This window comes from Rhipicephalus microplus, chromosome 9, assembly GCF_043290135.1.
Source record: "Rhipicephalus microplus isolate Deutch F79 chromosome 9, USDA_Rmic, whole genome shotgun sequence".
In the NCBI taxonomy this organism is placed as follows: Eukaryota; Metazoa; Arthropoda; class Arachnida; order Ixodida; family Ixodidae; genus Rhipicephalus; species Rhipicephalus microplus.
In genome coordinates, this window is record NC_134708.1 from 39,911,026 (window position 1) to 39,929,235 (window position 18,210).

The following is an 18,210-nucleotide window of genomic DNA, read 5'->3' on the forward strand; positions in this document are numbered from 1 at the left end:
AACTGTCCTCAATCTCGCCGATGCTTGGAGGAAACATTTTAGCATACTTAATGTATCCGTACTTCATTGTTTCAAAGTGCCGCCTCACACCTCATTTCTAATATCTTATTGGCTGAATTATAGCTGTAGCACAGTTTTTACAGGTTATACCCAAATAAAAAGACGTTCGTCCCGAGTTTGATGCCCGGGACGAGGACGAATTTTTTTCTGCTGGGACTATTTCTTTCTGAGGAAGCCATATGAGTTACCCTTTGTACAGCTTCTTGATGCTCTTGAAAGAGCTCCAGTACGCCTGTTTTTCGCTGTCTCAGAAATTTTAACACGTAGTTTCCTTCCACGATGCATGGAGTATACCTAATGTACAGTAATGTACCGTTACGACTTAGGTCACAGTCAGTACGAAGTTAGGCTTAATGGAGACACGCTCTTTTGGTTTGCTTTTTAACGCGATAGCATTAAAGAGCTTGTGTCACAGAAAACCAGCCACCGGCGTCGACCCCGTTGGTTGTGAGCGAAAAATCGTCCGTGCGTCTGTGACCGAAAAATCAAGTTACCGAGATAGCCGCGGGAGGCCGCGACTTGTCCACGCGTGTGCGCGCAATCACACTGAAAAAGCCGCGCATTCGAAGAAAAAAAAGTGCTCAAGGTCACGAGGCACGGCAGTTTTTTTGCCCTGCCACCCCTCTCTGCTTAACTTCCAGCGCTTTCGTCTGGACGAGAGAAGAGATAATTCAATTGCAGCATGCGACAAATCTTTGTAACTCCACTCGCACTGAACGGATTCCTAAATTTTTTTTGTGGCGTTGAATTCGTGAGGCAATAAGCTCTTCTAGTAAATTCATCCCATGGTTACTTGAAAAAGTGTTTCAGGGCCCCTTCAACGCATTTTGTTTGACAGGTGTCACGACGAAAACAAGCCCATTCGGTGATAATAGTGTGCGCTGGTCCAATCTACTGTGTGCTTGTTTGTGTGTGTACGTGTGTATGTACCAAAACATGTTATAAGTATGCACTTAACGGTTGAAGGGTGCATTGGGGACCGGGTTCAGGTATCGCGTTCAACTCTTAAAAACGAAGCTTAGGGGTCCCCCAATTTTTTTTAATTTTTTCGCTTACGGCGATGCGCCTAGCGCAAGCATGATCTCGTCTTGCACAGTTAACATGAAGCCGAAATGATAATTTCAGAGCTTATTCTTTTTATTGGAACTTGCACTCGCGAGATATAGCTTGAGAAAACTGATGCGCTTTGTGACGTCTTATTTGAATTTTTTTTTGTCACTGCATACGTCGAAGTTGATTTCGAGTGCGAGTAATACCGAACAGGTTCTCCAATGAGACGTTTCATTTTTCCAGGTTTTCCTCTAGTTCATGCTTTGTTCCAGCCTCCCCGGTTAGCTTATGTACCCAAACGCCACCCACCTCCTCCCTAATAAAAATGAAAAGAAAAGTAGGACCACTTCCTGCAGCTTGCAAGACGACTACCTCACGATTGTGTCCTACACATGTTGCAAATTCTTGTGGTCACAAATGCACCACACGTGCGATCATTTGCAGTTCATGGAAACACATTTAAACTCACGATTCACTTGCGTGCACGCGACATTCTGCACGAATATGTGGCGTAGTCTACAATTTTTTTCAAACCTGCACGCCAGGGACGACAATGCCATACATGTTTTGGAAAACAAAGGTTCACCTGTGTAGAAACTTAGGTCAACCTCTCTGAGGCAGCTAATCCTCTATTATAGAGTTGACAGTTGATCCGGCGTGATTCTCAGTCTTTGGGCTTCACTACAAGGTGAGTGGCGAGGGATATGTCACCCGCAGCCCCTCTTAATCACCCATCGCTCTGATTGACCCCGTTGAATTGCCTACCGGAGGAGGAACAATAAACTAGTGACTATGCGCGCGAAATACCATGGAGCCGCTGCCCGTCTCTACTCCAATATATATTGTCATTTCGAAGATCGCTCTGCCAGTGCTAGAACATAATAGTCTTCGCCTCCTCTTTTCTCTCTGTCTCATAGATGCTTTAAATACGCGGTCACTAATGAAAGGTCACTGAGAATCGAAAACTAGCAGAAAACTTAAAATTTTTAAACTTATTGTTTCTTCGTAAAAATGTACGCTCTTGAAAAATTCATGTGCAGGACTCTGTCTCTAATCTCGAGTTCTACGTTAACGACACATTTATTACACCGCATTCCCGAAGCACACGTGTACCTATATTTAGGTACCCCTTGACAACACCAGGGAAGAAAAAAAATCAACCCGGAGTTCCTGCACTTCCGCGCCTCAGGGTCATATTGCGGTTTTGCCGTGTACAAATCTCAGAATGACCTCACGAAGTAGACTGTAGGCATGCGACTGCAGTGAAAAGGTGCGAGCATCGGTGTATTCGCAGCTCGTACGTTTTGTGTACTCACCAAAACACTATAGACGATACAGCGAAGAGGAATGGATGTGAGCTACTATACTGTTGAGGTGTCGCACCGTGATGCAGACAGTTACGGGACTCACTTTTCTCTTCCTTTCTCTCTTAGAACCACTTTTCGGATGGGGCCTTGCGTTTGTGGCAGTTGTTGTTGCAACCAATGTACATATATATGTATAAAGGAAAATACTGATTGAAACCGGCGTTCTGAACTTACGGAGTCCGTCACCGTCCGATGTCAGCCCGCGGAGTCCAGGACTGCTTACGGTACTACACCTACCACCAAAGATCGATCGACAAAAAAGAACGCCCCCCTCCCTTGATCACACGCATTTGCCGATATCTCCGCGCTATCTCGGAAACCGTATGTTTGCTCGGCGCTCGGATAACCTGGTTCCCGTGCACGCCGAACGTCCACACGCCCGAGCGGGGTCCGTGACGATAACATTGTTCAAGTACGTGAAGAAAAAAACGCCCGTGCAGTGTTCTTATCAGTTATCGCTCTATTCATTGTTTTTTTTTTTGTTCGTATGACCTCCCCATTTCAGTTTCTCGCTTAATGGGGGAAGGTGGGTTTCACTCGGAATATTCTTCGGGGGTTCTATTATGGACACTGTCTAATTCCGCCATATTGTCAAATTTTGTAATGGCCTCGATTCGAGCCAATCAGAGAGGTCGTAGCAGCTCACTTGGCCAATCGGCATCGATCGATGGTGGAAGCTGACAACATGGCGGAATTCGACAATGTCCAGAATTGCACTACAGGCCGGAATGACGTACAGTCACGGGTTAAAAGTAATAATAATATTTGGAGTTTAGCGTCCCAAAACCGCGGTAGGATTATGGGAGACGACGCGGTGAAGGACTCCCGAAATTTTTGACCATCTGGCGTTCCTCAATGAGCAATGAAATCACACACTACACGGGCCTCCGCCATTTCACCTTCATTTAAATGCGACTGCCACGGCCGGAATCGAACTCGCGACCTTTGGGTCAGCGGCTGAACACCGTAACCTTTTACATTACCACGGCGGACGCAGGTCAAATCTGAGAGAAATGACACCAGTTTTTAAGTGCGCCTTACTTTAGGGGCCCACGCTGTCGTATGATGTGGTCACTTGGTGTGACGCAAGTAAAAGCACTATTGAAAATTAAAAAAAAAATAGAGGAAGCAAGCGAGTAAAAGAATAAGCGAGAAAAAAAGTGAAAGTTTAGCTGTACCAAGCACCACACTCACGAAGATGCATGATTTATTTCTTTAAAATATAAATTACTTATTAGGTGACTATGCATCACTAGAGAACCCAAAAATTAAGGCTGCCTGATAAACTAGATTATCGAGGTAAACTTGGTGGTACTAACGGGTTTGTCGTGCTCCAAGGTTCAATTGGGTTCTGCGTCAGAAATACAAATGGGCGTAAATATGAGACATTGGGTGTCAGAATTAAAATGGTCAATCCTGGACAAACGAGGTTGAACAGCGTTGATCCTTAATCTAAGTCTATTTCTCATGATCGCTCCCGTTGTTTGAACTAAACCTAATTCAATGTAAGAGTCGTGCGAGCGAAAATTATATTAGTATATGTGTAAAGCAATCAGTATATCAATCGAGGCAATTATTTAGAAGCTGGTTCCATCACAGAGAATACACTCTGCTGCATCAGAAATGCTGCTTGGTGACGTGTGAGAGGGGAAGGACACGGGAAGATAATGTGGTCAGTGAAGAGAACATGTATACGCATCAACATCTAGAACAAAATTAAAAAAAGAAGGACGAGCACAGGACATGAAATCGAGTAATTATTGTGTTTTAAATTGTCCGATTCTTGGCCAATCCTTGGAGGCCGTGTGGGCCAACATTTCGGAGGATGTGTACAACTATACATCTACACCGACAAGTCCCATGGTCGAGCAACTGGTCATCACCTTGCACGTCAAGGCGGTGCACCAGTGCATATTTGTCTGTTGAGATTGTTAGACCTTGCGTGTGAAGAATATAGTGAGATGTTAGCGACGTTGCCCTCTGTATTCTTGCTAGAACCTGTAGGCGTGTTATTGCTGATGAACAGAGTTATATGCCATCAGCGTATATCGAAACACTGAACTGTTTCCGGGAGAGCTCCCGCCAGGCCGAGCAGAGCAAGGTTGAAAAGGAACGGGCTTAAAACACTACCTTGCGTGACGCCACAACACGTGTAGTGGTCAGAGGTTGTGCCATCTTTAGCATATACAAAAAAAAAGATATTCGTGTCAGGTAGCTTTGGATCAACCGAACATTCGCCCTCCTAGTTCAATTAACAGTAGTGTGTCTCATATAGCTTGATAGGAAACGTTATCATATGTACCTTTCACATTAAGAAAGAGGCGCAAGTTCCAGTCGTTCTCTGAATTTATGCTTCTCTACTGATGACACCAAATCGATGACGTTGTCAATCGATGAGCCTGTTCAAACTTATTTTTTCTCAGAAGGTGCACTATAGGTCAAAACGGACGTGCATATGGCTTGTTACACTAAGCGTATCTATTTGTCATCACCATCGTCTGGTGGCCGTGGAGGTATTTCTACTACTGTAGAAGCTAAAATCCTGTCTTGTAATTTTGGCGCAGCAGTCACTCAACGTTATCTCAGAAATATCGTTTACTTGCGCAAGAGTAAAACATAAGTTTTACGCGCGTATGAATACGTTGATTTAGTGGGAGTTGTAACATTGCTGAAGCATTCGTTGCGGTAACACGACAAGCGCGATCCTGTATTTCTACAACATGGTATCGAGGGAAAGTATGCGTGTAAGCTAAAAGTCAATGGAAGTTTTGTGGGTCGCAAGCAATCAGACTCGCTCACTGCATTTCGTGCCGACCGGTTGTGACCCCGTGATTCCCGACAACAGTGCAGCTCTGGCCGACTGGGCTCGCCCTACGCCATCTCCTGACGCCGACAAGAGCTCTTGCTGAGTGGTGCCCCGTCCTCGGACTCCTGCGACCGTGTCTATCTTTCCTATCTCCTCTTCCATCGTTTTCTGTCGTTCGCTGTCCCTGCGCCTCGCTCTCTCCTTCCCATCTCTCCACCTTTTAATCCTATCCTTTTATTTCCTTCTCTACCCCCATCCCTCGTGAGCTACTGTTGAAGTGTTCTCCCCCTGAGAAACAGTTATGGGGCTCGCTTTTCTCTTCTTTTCATTTAAAATCACGCACACAGGTCGCAAACGTTGGTTGCGGAGAACCAGCTTTCTTTTTTTTTCCCTTTTCGTATGCGCAAGACGCGACAGTGGCGCTTGACTGTGGTGAGAGAAAAAAAATTAAAAATAAAAGACATAATGGCCGTTTTTATTCACGCGTGCTACATTATTGATACTCTTTTTAATAAATATAAACGTAAATAAATATTAATGACGCATCAAAAGGGAACCCTTTTTCTGGAAATATGTTTACACCAGGACTTCCAGTCATGGATGGCTCGCCTATTTGGCTAATTTTATAGGCCGGCGGTGTCAGAAAGAAGCTGTCGGCACTTCTTGGCTGCATTCTTGTTGTCCTAGTTTTGATGAAATTGTCACTTTCTGGCGATGTCGCATCCTATGCCGTTCGAGTATATGTTGTTTATTCTTGCGGGTAATTTTTTTTTCCTTTTACCAGCCCACAAAATTCAATTCAGTGCTTCAATTAAACAAAAGACAAAGCATTTACATACTTTGCGGGGTTCTGGGCAAACTGTATCAAGGAGCTTGATTTTGGAGACAACTTGAATGGCTGAACGCGACTTTGTACCCCACTTGCGTATGGAAAGGGTATACGAAATGGCGCTCGGCAATAAAGGTGTGCCACACTATTTCGCATTTGAGATCGAATATCAACGAACTGCTGTCGTCATGTCAGCCTTTCTTCCACTGTAATTTATCTCTTCTACCCGCAGGCGAGCAAGTCTGCACTGGACAGCCTGCATTCCTTGCACATAGGCCTATGCAGAGATCAGTCACACGATCTCCCCAAAGTAACTTGCGAGATAAATAGCGCACTGTCCGGTACTTGTATCAGCGGGTGCGCGTGTGTTAACGAACGCCATACGTGTGATCCGAATTTCCATCGATAAAGAACCGCATACATCGGGACCACGTGTAGAAGTATTAGAGCTGAAGCTGCAGTACTAAACCAGCCACAGGACAACCGGATTGAAACATTCGCAATGCCAAGGCATCAGACGACACTTCTGTCCACGAATATATGGTCGCTAGACTAACACTACACTCCATAACGATGATAAAACTTGCTAAACTGGCCACCCTGGACTGGCATCATCACGTGACGTTCGAAAGGCAGCGCTGAGCAGGCGAACGAGGACATCGAGGCCCTCTACACACTACCCTCTACTCTGTTATCTTTCGCAGCGCTCCCTGAATTTAGGGCGCTCGTGATGTCATTAATCAACATATATGTACGTTAGCTGACTCGGGAAACACTTTTCGCTTAATGTTTTTTGTAGATTGAGCACATTATAAATTAATAGTTGGTCCATTGTAGTTCTCTGAATGTTATTTTGTTAACATGACGTCACTGTGCAGGAGCCAGTTCTGGGGGTTGGGGGATCGTGTCATGCACATCACGGCGCAGGAGACGCATGATGACGTGAAGGTGAAATAGTGAATGATGAGGTACTGTTTAAAAAATTCGGGTGGCTAGAAATCTGATCAACTGGTGTTTAACTGTTGCGTATAGGTGTAATTAATCATCCGCGCCGCCGCGGTGGTCTAGTGGCTAAGGTAGTCGGCTGCTGACCCGCAGGTCGTGGGTTCGAATCCCGGCTGCAGCGGCTGCATTTCTGATGGAGGCAGAAATGTTGTAGGCCCGTGTGCTCGGATTTGGGTGCACTTTAAAAAACCCCAGGTGGTCGAAATTCCCGGAGTCCTCCACTACGGCGTCTCTCGTAATCAAATGATGGTTTTGGGACGTTAAGCCCCACATATCAATTATCAATCAGGTGTAATTATTCAAACCAAAGCGCAAGACAGTAATTAGTCGTGGAAGTCGAGAACATAAAGGTGCGACGTAGCTAGTTCATAGGCGCTCATGAACGTGGGTTCTTGCACTGCGGCCCTGTTTTCCTGTCACTGAACGCTGACTCGGTTGCGAATAAATGTACATTGAAATTGAGAAACAGAAGCACGGGAATATACCGCAGAGAGCCCTGAGAGTAAAATAATTAATAATTATTTGTTGGGCTTTAATGTCCCAAAACCACCGTATGATAATGAGAGACGCCGTACTGGAGGGCTCCGGAAATTTCGGCCACCTGGGGTTCTTTAACGTGCACCCAAATCTGAGCACACGGGCCTCAAGCACTTTCGCTTCCATCAAAAATGTGGCCGGCGGGATTCGATCCCGCGACCTGCGGGTCAGCAGACGAGTACCATCATGGAAGGTCTAAAAGTAAAATCGACAGATAAAAAAAAAAAAAAAACTTTAATATCGATACTAGCGAGAATCATGGTGTCATGCACTGTACAAATAGTTTTCTATCTTCAATTAGCACTCCCCATAAAGTATTGGCGCCTTTTTCGCCTTTAATTTTCTCGTTTGCACACGAGGGAGTCTGCATGTACTCGTTCTTGCGCAATTTGCACTAGAGCGCCCGTAAGATCGTTTACTGCTTACATCGTCAATGCGCTTTCCCTAAAGTAGTATTTGCAATAAATAACTGTCCTGAATTGATATTTTGGTGTATGTGCAAGTAGCGTTAATCCAGAAATATCACAAGGGGGGGGGGTGGGGGTGCGGAGGGCATATATTTTTATGGACGGCATTTTGTTTATAAACCTAGACATTATCTGCGATCATTCCAAAAATAAAAGTTTGCTTTGAAATAAGAGAATACACGAACGAACATCATTTTCTAAAATAACACGATCAAATTCATACGACGATCAGATTCATACTTCTCAATGGCTGCCGCCAAATCGTCGACACAAATAAATAACGGCATATGATTGAGAATTTTTATCGAAATAAAAAAAAATAAACGAAGGAGTTGTTGCTACCGTTACTTCCCGAGGGCTACCCCTTTCCACTTTCGGCAATTCTGTGTTTACTTTGCATTTTGAAGCGCAGCCGGATTCGTGGCACGCCTAAAAAATGAACAATTTAATTAAATTGAACCCGCTGCATTTCATAAAGCTCATGGGCTACGTACCGTGCCTAAGAAAGCCAACCTTCACTTCTGTACTCACCTGCTCAGGAAGGGTTTCAGATTTTTGAGTTCATTCGAAAGATAAATGCACAAGGAGGGAGTATACTCGCGAGCATTCTCACCCCTGCCTCAACATGGAAGAAAAAAGGCAGCCCCCCCCCCGCTCCCACCCCGACGTTTTATGCTGGTGATACGCGTGGTAGCGAATACGAGGTGATGCAACTCGATCCGTGAACAGGCGAATACTTCGGGTGTGTGTACAAAAAAGAAAGAAAGAAAATCACCGCTGAATCTACAATACTACAATACAGAGAAAAGACAACCGAATTACAAAACGAATGGACAGCAATTCGCGCTGACGCACTTTGCAACCACCCTGCAGTCCACCAGGTTGTACAGCCGCCCAGGGGAAGTGGGCTTTGTATGCTGTGCTGTTTTAACAACTTATTTTAACGTGAACGCGCGAGCATCGACCGCAAAGTCTGTAAGCCGTAGGACTGTTTATCGCAGGCATACACATATTTTCGTTCATTTCGCCGTTGTGCTCCGTTAAAACGCTACTAATCGACTGCACAGTCGATGAGTAGCGTTGAGTCGACTGCACAGTCGATGCTCGCGCGTTCGAGTTAAAAAAAGAAAATGGGCGACTGTACATCAAGGAACGCTATCACAGTGTCAAAGTAAGTTGCACGTCCTTGACATGATATCACTTGCAAGCGATTGAGCATCATCATCTCACGTTTGAAGAAGGCGCGTCTAACTTATTTCGGCTATGCCCCGTCAGATGGAGCCACAAAACAAAACTGCTGCATTGATTGTTTTTGAAACATTCAGAAAATCACACTTGAATCAATTACTATTTTTGTATCTGCACTAAAGGATTTATTTCAAGTAAGCGCGTAACTATATTGCGTATGTTATGTTGAGTTGATATGGAAAACTTGCTTTGGTTCCTTAAAAATTATGGGACTTCTACCCTGGCCCCATTTTGGCCCATGGATTGGTGCTATATATTGTTGAACGCACGCATTATAAATGTACTTCCAAAGTACATATACTAAAATTGGAACGATACAGAGAAGATTAGCATGGCCCCTGCGCAAGGATGACACGCAAAATCGTGAAGCGTTCCACGTTTTTTTGTCATTTTACCAAATGAATAATTAGCGGTTGTGATTGCTCGTGGCTAAAAAAGGTGCACGCGCTGTTTTTGCTGTGATTGCTGTGAGTTGTTTTGCTGTTTTTGCTGTGAGCAGACGAGGGCAAGGTGTTAGAGTGGGGGAACTTCACGACAAGCGAGCGAGTTCCTTCAGGGGTGGGGGGACGTGTGAAAGTTCTGAGGGAGCCGCAGTGTAGAGGTAAACTCGCTTGCAGGGCAAGCTAGGGAATATTTTTCGAAGTGGGGGAGGGGGGATGGTGTTGAGAAAGGCTGTTAATCTGTAGAACGGCTATCGTTGGCAAGTGGTAGTCGATGTGAAGGTGTGTTAATACTTTCGTGTCGTCTGAAAAATTTCAGACATAAGAAAAAGTTTGGTGATGTCACAACCTTCTCGACTCCGTTGTAACCAGAGATCGAGCGGCCATGATTGTAGTCACGGCCTTTCACCTGCACAGTGCATCGCAACAGGATCTGTTGCAGTATGCACTATGCACGAGCACTATGTGCATACTGCAACAGATCCTGTTGCGTTGCACTGTGCAGGCGAAAGGCCGTGACTACAATCACGCAGCTCGATGTGCACTGTGCAGGTGAAAGGCCGTGACTACAATCACGGCCGTGATTGTGACTACAATTCATCAGTTTAATCGCGGGCGTGATTGTGACTGATTGTGACTGATGAATGACTGTAGCCGCGATTGTAATCACTATGCACGAGCACTATGCACAAGAAAATACAAAAAAAATGTGGAACGCTTCACGATTTTGCGTGTCATCCTTGCGCAGGGGCCATGCTAATCTTCTCTGTATCGTTCCAATTTTAGTATATGTACTTTGGAAGTACAACAACTACAAAGTCCTTCGAATACTAATAGCCATACTATGAGGAGACGCACTTGAACGGTGGGATGAGACGTAAGTTGGCAAAATACCAACGAATGCTGCCATAATAAACCCGCATTTTTTATTGAATGTGACCTACATCTTTACTTGCAATCAACCTCTAATGAAAAATCGACTTATCCGATCATAATAACCGTTCTGGTGCTTAAAGCTATTCGATTTCTAGCATTGCCAATGCAACTATAGCGCCCTCTCCTGGGTTGAACCTGCTTGAACCGCAACCAAAATAGACCGGGCAGTTTGAATTTTGAGTTTGTGCCGTTTTTGCCGTTTCACGTGAGTACCTATGTAGAACTATGTTGCTAGTAGCTGACTGCAAACGAACCGAAGTTTCACGAGCACCACTTTCGCATGTCTTTGAAGCGCGTTTGGGACAATTCTCTTCTGTCAGCTTGTGTGGATGATGTCTGCGGGTGCAACGCTCTACATTTCGAATTCTGGGTGGACTATGCGTTGCTTATGTTGTCTCAGCCTTCTTAACTGCGGCAACTACTTGCCTTACTGCATAGTGCTTGGTATCTGTTCTGCTGGCTCTGTCAGGTTGATTTGTGTTCTGAATGAGCTCACCATTCGTAACTCCTTTGAAGTCAGAGGCGTGTAGGTTGCTTTCTTTTTGCCGGGGAGAAAGTGAGTGTTGGTGTTCGACGGAAGCCCGAATTACGCGTTTGGGAAGGCGGAGAAAATAGACTCCTAATTGTTTTTGTTAAGATGTGCAAGGGCAATCACGCGTGGTTTACTTCAGTGGTCTAGATCATTGTGGCGAACAATGTGCAACTGTTGATTGGGGCTCGTGAAATATGCACGCTAGAAATAGATAGTCCCCCCCCCCCCCCCCTTGAAACCCACTATGCTATGGGCAAGATAAAATGTGTGTGTATGGTGGGGGAGGGGCAGAGGAGGCTAAAGCACAACCATGCAATCCAAAAATTTAGATGCCTCTGCCTGCTAGTAGCATAGATGATTTCAATACAAGGTAAGAATGAGCTACATCTGTGATCGACTGTCATAGCTATGGCATTCATATTGACTGGATGCAGTCATATATGATGCAGCTGTCCTGGTTTCTGAATGTACCACAACACATATGTTGATATAATGGGCAATTATCCGCTCCAATGAAGTCACCACTATCCATTGGCTGTTAATGCTCATGTTCATTAGATAGAGGTGTGCATAGTATTAGACAACTTGGCAGCATGCCGATAGGATGGCACCTTTTTGCAGAAGAATCGGTCGTACAATGGGGGCTGTGAGTTAACAGAAGACTAAATTTATTGTGTAACTGTGCGAAAAACGGGCAAAAACACAAAAAAGAGAGACAAAAACAGTTGCAGGTTTGTGAGCACCTGTGCCTATTTTTGCTTCCCTCTTTTGTTTTCCTGTTCGCATTTACGTACACCATGAACCAATACCGATGGCCCAACTTACCACTCTTCTCCGATTAAATAATGTTGAGCAATAGATGGCATGTTAAGTGTTTTTCATGCAGTGCTGTTTAATTGAAAGTCGCTTTTTTATGCGAAATAAACTTAATGTATTCTATGTGCTCAAATAAGCAATGGCGAGCTACCAGCTAGTCTAAGTGCAAGTGTCAAAATGCCCATGATTGAAAGTGAAGTTTTGGCTATTGCTCTGAATGAGCAGCACTGAATACTCTTTGTCAGTGACATTATATATAGACACAATTGAACATAAAATGTATACAGTGCACTTACCACAAACATACCGAATATTCATATGCACATATGCACACAGCACCTCCACCACGTACGAGATCTTGCTTGTGATGGCGTTTATTCGAGGCAAGATCTTGGAAAACGGACAGAGCCTGCATCCACACAATAACGATGATAATGACCTGTTGTGTCGATGAGGACAGAGAGGCAAACAGTTGACGGTGATTACGATCATGCTGAGATGAGGAAGAAGTAAATAACAAATGCCTGCAATATGTTCTATTGTAGTTACTGCTACACTTGAAGGATTTTTAAATAGTGGTTGACTAATAGCGTAAGTGTGTTGGTGATTGGTAATAACTGCTCACTGTAGCATTTATTGAACTGACACTTATAAAATGCCCTAGAAAGTTAAAAAAATGCAGTGTGAAAAAAAAAGAAAGGCCGACAGTGTCTCATTTTGGATGCAGACAAGCAAACGGCACGCTATCTGAAAAGCTGACAGTGGCAGTCTAAAACCTGACCAGTGGCAACCATACGTGCAAAAACTAGCAATAATCAGGCTGAGATGTTGTATAAAATCTTCTGTTATGCTTCTGTTTTGGTGTCAGTAACGTATGGAACCTAGACTACTAACAATTCATTTCGATGCATGCGATATACCAAGTGGTGCAAATGTTGTGCAAGTAGAGGCGCGAATGCATCCCGAAAGACAGCACGGTGGCTGTGGGCTGGCACCCGAGGTACGTGTCCTACCCCTGAAAAACCTCTCTATGATTACTGCCCCGTTTTGGTCTTCCTTTCGTGCGTCTTCTTTGTAATAGATGCTTTGCCAGTACTATCTGTATGTCGATTTCTATGCGAACCACCATGCCTCACAGTATGAACGAACAAATGAATTAATGAATGATCTAGGATACCCAGTACTTAAGCTACACAAAATACTAACCTATGAAGCCCCCACTGTCCAATTGACACTGAAATATAAAACTACAAGTCCTTATACCAACCTACCCAAGTCGTCAGCTTTGCTGCTCTGACTTGTAGGCGAATGGCCTGGCCAGCCACATCTTCAATTTCCATGTGTAGCTTTCTGGCCTCAGTGTCAGTTATCCCTTAAAGGGAATGTTTGTAACCTCTTATTCATTGTGGTTCTGGTTCAAGGAACAGCATCAACTAGCATCTCACTGTATGTTTTTCACGAGCCATTTACGGCAAAGACTGGCTAGCAGTGTTCGATTAGCATAGCATAAGTTTTTGTGTCGTACGAATTGCCAATCGTATTTTTTGTTGCGTGCTCCACTTATTTTCTACAGCCTAATGTCATAGCCTATCACTATCGTTGAGTGTTATTGTTTTCAGGGCTCATCGATCGCATACAGCAACCATACTACAAGTAATGCTGTCACCATGTAATGTGAAGATTAGCCAGATTACGCTACTGGCTCAGTACACACTGGATGGTTTGAAATTATTGATATGCATACTACTCTTCACAGACCATACCAGGTTCAAAATACAAAAGTGTAGTGACCTCCTGTTTCTTTTGTTTCTCGTGTACATCAACAGTTGTTTTGTAAAGATTTCAGGTTAATGAGAGACGAAATGTAGTAGGAGCTTTGGTAGCCACATTCTGCATTTTAATGCTCTATTACAAGCTGTGATGCATGCATTTTTATTATGTGAGTGCTCACATGAAAAAGTGAAAGGAAAAGGTTATGCCCAAACAATTAAGAGCAGCTAAGAATGTGTTTCATCGCTAAAGTACGAATAGCTTTTATCATGCATATTCAGATCACTGATGTAGTCAAAGGGGGCATTCAGTGCCCAACCCCCCTAAAATCTTTTATTTTATTTTGAATGGACATATATACTACCTGCCCCCTTTTTTTAACCCCCCCCCCCCCCAAAAAAAAGAAGATATTTCTAATGTGTTATTGATTCAGATCATGGCCCACTCTTTATTGATGTCTTTCAACTTTGTAGAGCATCAAATGAAAAAAAAAATTTTGCATGCTGATGTGACAGACCTATGGATTACCAGTAACTCACTACTCTGTAGTCCATACACAGTGATGCATCTATGGCCAAGCTGAAAACAATAGTTTCTGAAGTCATTTGATGTGTTTGTATGCATTATAGATGAAAAGAGATAACACTACGGTGAAGAGAAGAATGGATATAAATATGCACCAAAGCGATCATTTGCAAACATTGTGCTTGGGTCAGCTGATTAGTTGACCTCCATCCATTGCACTGACCCCATCATAATGCACTGGAAGGCTAATCGGTTGACCTATGACGTTATGGGAGTTCCATAAGTGTGTTTGTTTATGTGGATGTACACGTACAATTATTATGTATGCATGACTGTCATCTGCTGTGCTGCTTTTTCGTGCATCCCTGGAACCTGCTCATATTAGTGTAATTCACGATTGCTGAACAGCGCTGCAGCGGTACTAGTGTATTGTCGTATTCTGTCTACTTCGCACACATTCTTGATGGCTGCTCATTTCCTAATGTCAAAACGTTTGCTTGTGCAGTGGTAAATGTTGTGAGAAAGCAGATGCACGTGCAATAACCGCTGCATCCGTTGCAATCTTTGAGCCTGCCGGTAGGCTTGTACATGTGTGCAAAAGCCAAAGAAGGACAAAAAGCGGCATCGCTTAGCCACAGCAGTGAAGAAATGCTGCAATGTTGCACTGAACCTCTGAATTTTATATGCCAGTGTATGCTATCCACAAGCCAGAGCTCCCGTGGGTAAATTACTTTTATGTGGCTAAAACAAAATGAATACCACGATATAGGTTTGCACTAAAAGCTAGCCAATTTGGCACCATGACTTTGTAAAATTGGATCATTTGGACATGTTCTCAGGTCCTGGCCAGTGTATGCATTGTTTAGTGGCATTAAACTCTTATCATTCGGTCATATTTGACCGCGTCCCTTTTTATTTGGATGATCCTTAGAGTGCGCACAAATGTGCGGTGAAAAGAACCAAAACAGTGTTCGCAGACAGCCAAAGCGGGCTTTGAAAAAGGTGTGGTCGCTACCGACAATTGTGTTGTTGCTCCGTGATAAGATACAAGTTAAAAACACGTTTCAGATTAAAACATGGCGGTCCTGAGACACGCTCACATTGTGAAGAAAGTATCATATGATGATTTCACTGCTCTTATGCAAAATGACTTTTGGGTTTACATGTTTTATAAGAAAATGAAAGTACGTTGATGTAACATACCTTTATTTATTGTTTCCCCTTCACACTTTTGAGCATTTGCAAATGAGTCGATTCGGTGGGACTTTCCGGTCCCATGAAATCAAAATTATTGAGCTTTAGCTGTATTACGTCTAGTCTACTACATATCCATACAAAAACAGAGTGTGAGATCTGGAAATTGGTCACATGTACTGATTGTGCATTAAGCTTTGAATATAGATATCAAATACAAGCAGAACCAAATGACTGTCAACGTTCTTTCAGGTATGCAATGTTCGTTGTTGCTGTCTTACATCTTAAAGTCATTTCAAAGGCATTGAATAAAATACCTTATTCAATGTCTTTGCAACGACTTTAACATATCTATTAAAAAAAAATAAATGTGTATAAATGTATGATGCAACAAGGTGTTCCTTATAAACTAGGAATTCTGCCATGTTTACCTGTATATTTCAGCAAAGGTCTCCTCTTTTGCTGCCTGCAACCAAGAGTGACCTAAGAGGTGAAGCCCCAGTTGAAAGGCAAGGCAACTTGGTGCTCTTTGGTAGGCCTTCCATTGTGTAGTCAGTGGTAACCACTTTTGAGCCACAACCTTCCTGCGCCATTGCGGCCCTTTGCCTAAATTCTTTTATTTCTTGCCATCAGTGCTGGTGCTGTGCCTCTGCCTGTTTCTGTTGTAAATAATGCTGCCAAAATCTGTCAAGAAATCTGAAAATGTACTTGATCGCAGAGGCCGCTGTCACTGGAGGAGCTTTTAGATGCGAGACCAACATAAGCAGCTCAAGTACCAATGATGAGTACATTGACAAGCTTTCCTGAACAAAAAAAAAAAAAAAAAAAAAACTTGGAAGACACCTTTGTGTTCTCCTCACGCAGACTCATGCTGGCGTCATCATCAATGAACGTATGATCACTCGTGACAACATGTACGCATGATGCGATCTAAGAGATGTGTTCCTTTATGTTAATTGTGCATTCCAGTATCCTGGATAGCTTATCACATAGTATGATGGCCTTTTTTATTATAGTCAAACAGCGCAGCTAAGTAGCTTAGTTGGCCCTTTTTCTGTTACCATTCTTTTGCTTGTGCCATCATATGAATGTCTTTTATCACAAACCAACAACCTCAATCAAGAACCCTTTTCAGAGAGATATTTTTATTGGCTCATTGCATTGGCCAGGGGTGTTCTAGCATCCTTGTAATTTCACATTTTGAACTTATGGCTCATGACACAAGCTGAGAACAAATCTCAGGAACTCTTGGGACATCTTTATAATGCCTAGTTCTTCCAAGGGTGGTGCTCCTTTCACAGCCCATAGGAGCCAAGGAGAACAAGACTTGTTTGCTTCACACAGTAGTACCTCTAGCTGGAACCTCGTTAAAGTCTTGTTAAAATAAGGTTAGATAAGAAAGCAACACCCTCATTATCTTACTAATTTGTGAAGCACTGATCATTATGGGGAGAAAAATTTGCTGTTCTGCAAATTTAGATTGAGGAACCTCCAAAATTCTGTAGCAACACTGAGTAGACATCAAATATATGGAAGCTTAATAATAAAAATTTCTTTCAGCCTCCAAATTTGTTTGCATTAATTTAAAACTGAAGGAAGCTGTTGTGGTTGAGTATCAGGTGTTAGGGTGTACTTATTTACTAAGGGAATGATGCTTGTGGGATGCACTATCTCTGCCTGAATAGTTTTTCTGCAACAACACAACTGATCTGCATCGCAAGTTTTAAACACTTTAGCCACTCAAGTGGTTCTGGCCGTGACACACCCCCAGTGTGGGCTTGGTTAAAAAAATATCAGGTAAGCTTGAAAACAGAGAAATGGTGCATTGTAAGGCCAAAAAGAGAGAGAAAATAAAGAGAAACGCGGGGAGGTTAACTAGGGCTGAGCCTCGGTAGGCTACCCTGCACTAGGATGATGAGAAATATGGCTAGCAAGGGGATACAGTAGCCTTGAATGCTGCTGATAGCAGAAAGTCAGATGGTGGCAAGTGAGCAAAACCAGCGATCGAGTCAAGTTTTTGGCTATGGGAAAGGCAACACCAAGCGCCCCTCAACTTCACATGCTGCAGCGTACACAGAAACAGGACACACACAGAAAAAAAAAGAACTGCAAACCTCCAGCAACAGCACTTGTACCCATAATCGCATGCACGTGGCATGGTCATTCCATATGTGAGAGCAGCGCGTGCAGGGCAGCCATGCCCTCAGCAAAGAAGAGTGGGCGCGGCTGCTTTGCACTTTTCAAAACACGTACCAACACAACGAGACGTAAAAATACATGCTTTCAGGTAGATTGGAAACATGATGCAACCAGTAGGGCCATGCAAAACATGCCAGTTTTATACTTAAGCGCAGATTTTGAACCCATAAAGCAGTATGTACCGGCACGTCAGTGATGCTGCAGGGGGGAATGCCAGATTGTACCAATACAGCAGTGACAGCGATAAGAATAAGTGCAATGCAAGAAAGTATTGCAGTCAAAAGTTTTGTCCATGCCCACAAAGCTGGAATATCAATATTTACACCAGGCTTTTCTTGTTTGGAAAGACTGGTTACTATTCGAATCCATTTCATGAGTAACTTTTGCTAGCAGTGTTTACGACGGCTGTTATTTTTTATGCCGAAAAAA

General features: G+C 43.5%; 1 protein-coding gene and 2 non-coding genes across 5 annotated transcripts in view; 1 reads left to right on the top strand and 2 right to left on the bottom strand.

The window, feature by feature from the left end:
- The window catches only part of LOC119163731 (uncharacterized), a 54,421-nt gene extending 51,678 nt beyond the window's left edge, over positions 1–2,743 (bottom strand). Inside the window, exon 1 of one of the 3 annotated variants that reach the window (XM_075873467.1) lies at positions 2,652–2,743. The gene's annotated coding sequence lies outside the window, so the exon portion shown is untranslated. Of the gene's footprint in view, positions 1–2,426; positions 2,550–2,651 lie in introns of those variants that run through there. The other 2 variants (XM_075873468.1, XM_037415794.2) reach the window with 2 other exon arrangements.
- A 6,906-nt stretch (positions 2,744–9,649) lies between these two features.
- Positions 9,650–9,752, top strand: LOC119165953 (U6 spliceosomal RNA). Its single transcript, XR_005109093.2, has one exon. It is a non-coding gene; the product is annotated as a U6 spliceosomal RNA (small nuclear RNA).
- A 760-nt stretch (positions 9,753–10,512) lies between these two features.
- LOC119165954 (U6 spliceosomal RNA) lies at positions 10,513–10,615 on the bottom strand. The gene has a single exon (XR_005109094.1). It is a non-coding gene; the product is annotated as a U6 spliceosomal RNA (small nuclear RNA).
- Between the last annotated feature and the right edge of the window lie 7,595 nt (positions 10,616–18,210).